Below are 11166 nucleotides of genomic sequence, written 5' to 3'. Positions count from 1 at the left end.
TATTATTATTCAGGCCTATATTAAGAGACAAATTCAATGTAGAAGTCTGGCTTACAAGCTAAAATAGGCTTGGCACCTAATCGATGCTTTTGAAAATTGCATCCTCAATCATACTTATCGTGAAGGTAACCAATTGGCTGACTACCTCTCAAATTTAGAATGTGATGGTAAAGAACTAGACTGTTGGGATCCAAGTAAACTGGTAGAGCTATACCCTAACTTATTGGATATCATTTACAAGGAATCAAGTTTATCATGATTTTTCATTTGGCACTCTCTTGGGTAATAGGGGCAGTCATCATTTCTAATAGGAAGTAGATTATGGCACATAGTTCTTGACACAATCATTTGGTATGCCAGTAGATGAAGATGCTAGTAGTGTTTTTGAACCAACTGGTGATGCTCCAGAATATGAGGCTATTGTCGAGGATGGGGTTGACAATCATATTGCAGCAGACTAATTCTTTTTAGTATAAATGATACTTTTGGCATGATTTGTGCTTCAACAATCTATGATGGTAAACTAGATTTAGAAAATAATATAATTGCAAGACTAAGAGAAATGGTTTCTGTTCAAGGAGACCCAACACAAAGAATTGCAGCCTAGATGGTTGAGGGTCTTGTTGCATGCATAAAATCTTTAGGACAAGAGTTATATCATGCTTTAAAATGTAGAGAACCACTAGATACTGAGAACTTCTCTACAATGCAGATATTATTTGAAGTTTGTCCGTGTTTCAAATTTGGGTTCATGGAAGCCAATGGAGCAATTTTTGAAACCTTCAAGGAGGAGCAGAAAGTGCATATTATAGATTTTGATATTGGGCAGGGCAATCAATACATGAATCTCTTAGAGATTTTTGCAAAAAGGCCTGGTGGTCCTTCGAATGTATGCATAATAGGGGTCGATGATCCTAAGACTGTTAAACACCCTATTGGGGGATTGAATAATATAGGTAAGCGGCTTGAACAACTTGCATTATCATATCTAGTTCCTTTTCAATTTAGTTCCATTCCAGAAAAAAATGGAGAGTTTAAACTTCAGAGGCTTGACATCAGACTAGAAAAGGCTCTAGCAGTCAACATTGCATTCTAGTTGCATCACATGCCTAATGAGAGTGTATTGACAAGAAATTCCCGTGATCAACTTTTAAGAATGGTAAATTCTCTCAATCCTAAAGTGGTCACTATAGTGGAACAAGAGAGACCGGATGAATGTTGAAAATCATTGCCTCGCCCAAGATATTATCAACATAGTTTCTTGTGAAGGAGAAGACAAAATTGAGAGGTATGAGTTAGCTAGAAAATGGAGGGCCAAACTAATGATGGTAGGTTTCAATGGGTATCCACTCAGTGCCTCTATGAATGACACAGTCAAGTCATAGCTACAATCATACTACAGTAGCTATAAGCTTAAGGAAGAAGGGGGAGCTCTTTCTTTTGGATGGCTAGGCAGAATAATCATTGCAACATCCGCTTGGCATTGAGAAACTAGTAACTTATTATTGTTCTTGTACAAAATATTCTTATTATGATTTATAGAAAACATTGGGAGGTTGCATATGTCTTTAGCATTGATGTTGACAATTAAATTATATCAGGTAAATGTGCACGACAGTACCAATCTTTTGATGGGAGCATTGAACCTAGCATCAAGAAAACATTGCCTTTTCTCTATTGTGCAATCAAAGAAAGTATTAGGGAAGGCATTTACATATAATAAATATTTATCATGATGCTGATGCTTGTGAAACTTAGTGATGGAGATATAAGTTTCTAAATAGTCAAGACTATAAAGTACCATTTAATTGGGTCAATCAATGACGGGATCTAAGCAATCTACATGGTCACAAGCATACAGTCCTCTCTATGTTGGTGTGGCTTCCATTTCACGAGGAGGTTTTTTTGAGTAGAAGCTTGGATGGATCCTTTATACACTAGCTTGTTGGGCGTGAACTTCCTCAAGTTGAGATACATTATGCACAAGAATGTGTTGTATGGGATCTTGCATGGCATCCGATGGGCCATATCCTCTACAGTAGAAGTATAGTAGATGAATATCTATTATACAGTAGATGATAATGGGTTTAGCACCTCAAGGTGTGCAACCAGGAGGGCCTCATCCTCCCCTTGCTCCACATCCATCAATTGCATCATTAAGTCAACAAATGTTTCAGTAGATGCAATATTTCTTTCATCACTACAGCAACAAAAAAATCAAATGATTCTTCAGCTTATTGGTAAATCAAAAAATTTCAGTTGGAAAGGTGAAGAAAATTCTTAAAATTACAAGGTGACTAGTATGGTATGCAATTTTTTGAGAAAGATCTTATTTTTTGTGGAGATTTTAATACATTGTTGTGTAGTCTTCTGAGACCATGACCACCTTGACATTTTGTATGGAATCTCTAGGTATTTTTGTATTGGGTGACGAGTTCAAGTTTTCTTTTAGGTTCTTTCCTCAATGAACCCTTAAACCTTTTTTTATTTTAATAATATATATAGTGGCTTTGTCCATTTCTTTAAAAAAAATTTTAAAAATAGTTATTTAATTTAATAAATTATTAATAAATAATATAGGCTTTTTTATATGATTGTTAAATAAATCTTAAAGAAAGTTCAATTAATTCTAGGAGTTATTCAACAAAGTTTTAAAGTTATTCAACTAGTATCAAATATTGATACTTAATAAAATTATAGTTTGTTCAAAGACCAGTCTATATTATTTTAATGATTTGATTAGACATTTACCCTTAAATTATTTTGGGATAATTGATTTAAAATCAAATTAGAGTAATAGTACCTTTTATCCAAATATGAGAAATGGGTTAAACTATAAGGATTAAAATGTAATCTTTTAAGCTCAAAACTCACATATATGAAAAATAAAAAATTTGAACCTTATTGTTTAACTCAAAGTTATGTGCTTTCAAATCAAATTGAACCATGACACTATTATGTTTTCCATGTATTGTCTATTCTTTGGGGTTTTTGGGTTGATCTAGCTTTGACCAGTTTAAGTTGTTACCAGAGGCTTGGGGTTGTGCGATTGTGATGTTATGTTGGTTGATCTCAATCTTATTAACCCAACCATGGTAATGTGATTATTATGCTCTCTGATTGGATATATTTATTGTCTATTATTGCTCTCTAGTCTTCTTATGTGAAGTTGAGGTGTATGTCTATGAGATACCTGACTTAACCATTTTTGAGTCATTGATCAATTATATTTGATTTTCTTTCCAGTCGCTTTGAGATGAATGAGGTGTTTTGAATGATTTGTTCTTCATGATGCCATTTTTTGACTTGACCATTTTGGAGTCTTCCATCAATATTTTTTTGGGATACTTTCTAGTTGCCTATTGAGAACCGATGGATATTATGATTTGTCATTTCATTCTTTTTAGTTGCTCGTAGAGAACTGTTGCAATCACTGTGGATTATCTTTATGCTTCTTCTGAGTCACTTGTACATGAATGTGGTGATTTTATATGATTCTTTGATTTGTGATTTAATGAGCTTACTGTAGGTAATCTATATGTGGTGTTAGGAACTGGCTTGCAATGGGGGTTGGGGCTCTGAGTGGCTACTAGGGTAACTCATTGTAAGTTGCTTAATAAGTGAAAATATTACACTAAATGGGAATTAAAATGAACCTAATAAGAGTCTTTGTAAATTCTAACCCATGCCTCATGTGCTAGTATAGACCAAGATGGGAGTAGAGAGAACACTTGGTTGTGACCTTGCATTTTGTAGCATGCCTTGTCAATATGAGAGGATATTAGTGGCTGCTTAGGGATCACCAAGGGGCTAGGGTCTATTGAGATACTACTAGGATATTGGTAGCATGATTCATGCAATGACGCTTGCTCGTTTAAATAGTAGCTTTCCTACATGTCTTGTGTGCCTCTAGGTCTAGATGTCAATTTAATTTGGAACCTTTGAGTTAGTATACTTTTAGGATTTCCTAGACTTAGAGAGTATTTGGTTTATGTGATTTGATATCCTATTTGGGACACGACATTATCTCCTCAGTGTGGTGGGAGTGGGCCATTTAGGTTCCACGCAGTCAAGTGGTAGTGCTTTTTCACTCTTAACATTGAGATCCGTCCATAGTCACCATTGCTAGAGGTTCTTGGGATGCTTGTTTACCATGCTTAGATGATGTTATTTACTAACACATTTCCTTATTTTAATTATTAGCTTGTGATAAGTGATGTTATTTACTTTGTAGGGTCATCTTATGCTTCATTCTAGCATTTTAGATTTCTTTATGCGTATGTTGTAGTATATTTTAGTAGTGACATCCCTATTACAATAGTACTGATGATCTAATCGATGGCTTGGGATGTTATGCAAGGGTGATGGCTAGGGTCCACAATGGTCTTATGATACTATTGATAGTTGGGAGGAACCACACAATTAGTTAGTTATGTTTTATGATGGATGGTTATCTTTTATGATGGTTGTTATATCTTTATTGATGGATGGATGTATCATCTATGGAGGATGGTTTAATTTACTTTATTGCACTTTTATCATGGATCTAAGGAGGATGATGCATTCTATTTTTACATATGTATATTCTTTTAAGCCTTTCATACCCTGTGACATGTACAGTGGATGATTGAGTATTATGAATTTAATTTTCCAAGAGGCATTCAGAACAAAAGTATATTATTTAAAGGACATTGGAATTTTAATTATTCTTTCATTTGGATGTGTTATTTAATGGACTTAGTTTTAATTAAATTTAAATGTGACTCAATGTCTTGGGATCCTTAAGAAATGTAACCTATTATGTATGCTTTTAGTTGATGGTACGTTATTGCTTCCACTACTATGTGTTTGGTGTGTATGGTTTATCTTTCTTGTTTTAAAAAAAAATGTTTGGTTAACTTAGTAAAAATTTAGGTTAATTATTTTGGATCCCTCAGTGGGGCATTACATCTAGTATCAACACCCAAGTTTCTACATTGGAAGCTCTAGGTATATTGGAATGCCACTAGTTGTTAACTAGTTGAACAAAAATGAAAAATTTGAACTATCATGTTTATCTCTTTCAAACTAAAACTTGAAACTAGATGAACTGAAATAGAACTTAAACTATTACTTGCATATTTTTCATACTTCAACACTTAGATTCCAAAACTAAAATCTCACGTAAACCTAAATATAGGAAAAACTCAAAATTGAAACTTATTCTTTTTTCAAAACATGTATTTTTCATTTATGCTTAAGTAGTGTGCCTTTGATTATCTTTGCAAGCATTATGTTGTTCCTGGTTAGAGTGTTTAGGAGATCTATTTCATTATTTGTTAAAAGGATGAATGTTGGATCAATATGGTTTTCGGTTTAATATTAAACTAGAATCATATTGTTCTAAGTGTGTTCTAGTGTTCTCACTATAGTCATATCCTCCTACAGGGGGAAAGGGTTCAATGATACACATACCATGAGTCCTTATTTTTATTTTTCTTGTAGGCTTCTAGGACTAAGCCTAAGTCTAGGTGGGGTGGATGTAGTGCCTACCCCTAAGTTCATTTTTTTTATCGCTGCCAAATGCTTTTAGGCTAGTTTTATGTTCGATTATTAGTAGTATTGTTTTGAGTTTATCAGATATTGTTTCAGATTTAGTTTATTATGTGATGAGATTACTTGGTACTCTATATTCGATGTATGCATGATGATTATTTAGTGATTTTAATTATTGATGATGATTAGTTAGATGGATTATTATGTGTCTTCTTATGGATACTTACCCCATACTGCATGTGTATGGTGTGCATGTTTATTTTTTTTATGTATGACATTTCTGATGTGGTTAAGGAAGGGAGTCATTGTCACCCACTCATGGATCTACACGATGGACCACTTCTTGCCATTGCCTGTTTAGATTGGAATATTGTGTCTATACATGTGTGGATTTTATGTAGGTTGTAGGTACTGGGTATCAACTTCTGTGAATTGCGAGGATGAGCATACCTTGTCACATTATCTCAATGGTAAGAGAGGGGAGATAAATACTTAAGTCCAAATTTCAACCCTTTAAGCCATTTTTCGTAATTGAAAATTAGGACAAGTATCTAAGTCAAGTACCTGCCAAATGTGTTTTGATTTTGTATGAATTTTTCTATGATGGGTTTTTGTATTTTACTTTGAGACTCTTTGGTAAATTTTCTATTAATTAAGTCTAATTAAAAGATTTAATTTAATAGAAAACTAATATGATATTTTAATATATAATTTTATTTAATCAATTGAGAATCTAATTAAATGAAAAGAATTGAATTTGAAGATAAAAGTTTTAAGAATAAATTTAGAATGTGATAATATTTATTTAATTTAATAATAATATATTTAGATTTCATTTATAAATAAACACTAAATATTATTTGTTTATTAGCATTTGAAAATAAATTTAGAAGTGGAAATAGAAATTTATTTATTTAAAATTTCACGATCACATGATAAGTGCATGAGATTTAAAATTAATAAATTAATTTAAAAAGAGTCAAGTGGAAATTAAATAAAGTAATTTAATTAATTAATTAATGTGCATGGAAAAAATAACTAAAAGTTAATAACAAGTTAGAGTGTTGGTGTAAATACATATTTACTATTTACACTTACTTAAGTTTACTTAGGTTAATGCATTATGTTAATATTTATTTATTAGTTACCTAGCAGTATGTGCACCTCTTTTATGCACATGTCGTCTACAGCATAGGAGTTAGCACACTAATTAAGCACATAGTGTCTACAACCTTCTCATTCTTATCCACTCATCTAGAATGTTGGAGATGGCTTGTGCTTAGTTGTAATGCTTATCTTATCTCCTGGTTGTTTTTAGAGATATTCTAGGTGCTTCTTGAGAGGTCTTTATATATCAACATTCCTAGTGTGTAAGGACATGCTTATGATAATAGTGAGCATTCATATTGATCATACTCTTTGGTATACTAAGACTATGAATTTTGGAGACGGGAGGAATTTTCAGAAAAGAGAAGGTTCTGAGAGGAGGGATTTTTCTCTATAGTTTTCTAGGGCATAGCAATTAGCATCAGTGTCCAAGTAGACACTGGTGATTTTCACATATCTTAACATGCTTTTTCTTTTTCCTGTCTTCATCATATTTGTTAATGGTTGTCTAAACAATTATCTGTGATGAATCTATCAATCTTGTAATTTGGAAATCGGGCATCCATGTTGTTTTTGTCTAATTATGAGAGATTAGAATATCATTGCATTCCTCCTTTAGTAGAATTATAATTTTGGAAATTAGATCGAGATTTGGGTTTGAATTAATAGGAAATTAAGAAATTAAATTTGGTTAGGGTTTGGAAGAGAAGAGAAGTTTAATAAAGAGAAATTTGAATGGTTTATAGTAATTCTTCTATTAGACTATATGTACAAATAATATTATATATATATATATATATATATATATATATATATATATATGTATATATATATGTATATATATGTATATACATATATATATATACATATATATATATATGTATATATACATATGTATATGTATATATGTATATGTATATATATGTATATATATACATATATACATATACATATAATATATATATACATATATATATACACATACATATATATATATGTATGTATGTATATATACATATGTATATGTATATATGTATATGTATACATATACATATTATATATATATATGTATATAATAATAAATATATATTATTAAAACTTAGTGATCAAGGAGGAGTTTGTTGTAAATAAAGAAAATTATATTTAAACATTATTGGGCGAGTTTAATTTGATTTAAATATTATTAAAAAAATTAAAAATATATAAATTTGGTGAGGGGCGAGTTTTACCCATCCCATACCCCACTTACATTTTACCTATCAGCAGCCACTGTACCCATTGTCATAGGTACTGTGACTGCCGTCATAGGCCCTGCGATAGAGGGCGACACCACACGACCTTATTAATATAGGACGCTTTAAAGCTTGTCATGATTTTAAATCACAAGAGTGTAGTAACCTTTTTTAATATTTTTATTATTTTATAATATTGTTTATATATATATATATATATATATAAGAATCATTTATTAACATTTCAAATTTGTAATTATAAATTAATTAAAAAAATTTGTTCTTAAATATTAATTATTATATATTTTTATCAATTATTTTTGTTTTAATAATAGTTATTCAATTTAATAAATTATTATTAAATAATGTAATTTTCTTTATATGATTATCGAATAAATCTTAAATAAAGTTCAGTTAATTCTAGGAGTTATTCAACTGGCATCAAATATTGATACTTAATAAAATTATAGTTTATTCAAAGATCAATCTATATTATTTTAATGACTTAATTAAAAAATTACCCTTAATTTATTTTGGGATAATTGATTTAAAATCAAATTAGAGTAATAGTACCTTTTATCCAAATATGGGAAATGGGTTAAACTATAAGGACTAAAATGTAATCTTTTAAGCTCGGAACTCACATATATGAAAACTAGAGAATTCAAACCTTAATTTTTAACTCAAAACTATTTTCTTTGAAATCAAATAGAACTATGACACTATTATGCTTTCTACGTACTGTCTATGCTTTGGAGTTTTTTGGTTGATCTAGCTTTACCCAGTTTAGGTTGTTACCAGAGGATTGGGGGTTGTGTGATTGTGATGCTATGTTGGTTGGTCTCGATCTTTTTAACCCAACCATGGTAATGTGATTAGTATTCTCTATGATTGGATGTATTTACTATCTATTATGACTTTCCAGTCTTCTTATGTGAAGCTGAGGTGTATGTTTATGAGATACTTGACTTAACCATTTTTGAGTCATCAATTAGTTATATTTGATTTTCTTTCTAGTTGCTTTGAGAGGACTGATTTGTTTAGAATTATTTGTTCTTGATGATGTCATGTTTTGACTAGACCATTTTGGAGCCTTCGATCAATATTTTTTAGGGATACTTTTCAGTTGCTCATTGAGAATCGATGGATATTATGATTTTTCATTTGATGCTTTTTAGTTGCTCATAGAGAACTATTGTGATTATTGTGGATTATTGTTATGATGCTTTCTAGTCACTTGTATAGGACTTTGGTGATTTTATATGATTCTTTGATTCGTGATTTCATGAGCTTAGTGTAGGTAATCTATATGTAGTGTTAGGATGTGGCTGGCAATGGGGGCTGAGGCCCCAAGTGGCTACCAGGGTAACTCATTGTAAGTTGTTTAATAAATGTAAACATTACACTAAATGGAAACTAAAATGAACCTAATAAGAGTGTTTGTATTTTCTTGCCCATGCCTTGAGTGCTAGTACAAACTAGGATGGGAGTAAACGGAATGCTTGGTTGTGACCTTGCATTTCATAGTATGCCTTGTTAGTATGAGAGGATACTAGTGGCCACATAGGGATCACTAGGGGGTAAGGTCTATTGAGAGACTACCTATGTAGTTCTAGCGTGATTTGTGCGGTGACACTTGCCCACTTACATAGTAGGTTTCCTACATGTCTTGTGCGCCTCTAGGTCTAGATGTTGATCTATTTTGGAACCTTTGAGTTAGTATAGTTTTATGATTTCCTAGACTTAGAGAGTACTTGTGTTATGTGATTTGATATCCTATTTGGGACTTGAGATTATCTCCTCAGCATAGTGGGAGTGGGCCACTTAGGTTCCACACGGTCAAGTGGTAGTGCTTTTTCACTCTTACCATTGTGATCATTGTGTAGTCACCATGGCTAGAGCTTCCTAGGATGCGTGTTTATCTTGTTTAGATGATGTTATTTACTAATGTATTTCCTTATATTGATAATTAGCTTGTGATAGGTGATGTTATATACTTTATAGGATCATCTTATGCTTTATTCTACATGTTAAATTTATTTATGTGTATGTTGTATTATGTTCCAGTAGTGATGTCCCTATTATGATAGTACCAAGGATCTGATTGGTGGCTTAGGATGTTATGCACGGAGAATGGCTAGGGCCCATGATGGTCTTATGATGCTACGGATAATTTTGAGGAATTGCACACTTAGTTAGTTGTGTTTTATGATGGATGGTTATGTTTTACAATGGTTGCTATATCTTTATTGATGGATGGATGTATCATGTATCCTGGATTGTTTCATTTACTTTATTGCACTTGTATCATGGATCCTATTGGTGTTTTGAAATACTACTAAGCAAAAAAATGCTCAATACCAAAATGACATCACTCATATAATCTAAGGATTAGCCAATTCCTATTAAAAATCATATGTGCAAACCATTTGGACCCAACTTTAACAAAACCAAGGGTGGTTTTCTACTCTTTAGGCTCTGCAAAACTAGGGTGGGTATACCCAGGGATGATTCAAGACTGGAAACACTATATGAGGATTATTTTAGTTTTATTCTGATTCTCATATCAAATCCTCAAATACATACATAATTCATGACAATTTGCTAAACACATCCCATATAATAGATCTAGCAAAAAAAATTCTATAAGTTTGCACATGTTCTTAGCAATATTGGCTAACTAAAGCTAAAAATACTTAGATCTAATTTTTTTCCTTACAAAAAATATTATCATCAATTCTTATCAAAATTCATCATTCAAAAAACCTTTCTACTACTGTAGCAACCTTCTCAAATTCATCAAAGCTTTTACTTAATCCTTTGAACTAATAGCAGTGATGAATAGATATAAAACCTAACTTTATTGCATTCAATTGCACAAGCCTTTTACTCATACAATATCAAAGTAACCAAGTAATGAAAAGGAGACAAAATTCAGAAAGAACTGATATGGGGATAGCTCATAATTTGTATTCAGTTTCTTTGAAAATTGTATAGATTTGCAGTAAACTCATAATGACTTTAAGAAGAAACACAAAGAACATTCTATATTTATGTATTCACAAGAACTAATAGAGAAAATACATCAAAAACTTTCTCAAATATTGGAAACACAAAAAACTAAGTATATCACCTAGAAACAATATAAATCAAGCTTTATCTCTAGCCCTGGAATCTCTTTTATATAGTGTGAGATGCAACAAGCTTTAGGCTAAGAGAAAATGAAAAGTGTCGACTATAAGAAATATTTACATACACCTATCACCAAATGGAAAAATGTGACTAATAGAAA

At 31.5% G+C, this 11166-nt stretch overlaps 1 pseudogene; it reads left to right on the top strand.

Annotated features, from left to right (window-relative positions):
• Positions 1-490: 490 nt before the first annotated feature.
• Positions 491-1487, top strand: LOC149543638 (scarecrow-like transcription factor PAT1 pseudogene; annotated as a pseudogene).
• The last annotated feature ends 9679 nt before the right edge of the window (positions 1488-11166 follow it).

This window comes from Cupressus sempervirens, chromosome 8 (assembly GCF_028749045.1).
Source record: "Cupressus sempervirens isolate cs-2001-9-10 chromosome 8, ASM2874904v1, whole genome shotgun sequence".
NCBI lineage: Eukaryota > Viridiplantae > Streptophyta > Pinopsida > Cupressales > Cupressaceae > Cupressus > Cupressus sempervirens.
This window is presented reverse-complemented; position numbering and strand designations above follow the sequence as displayed.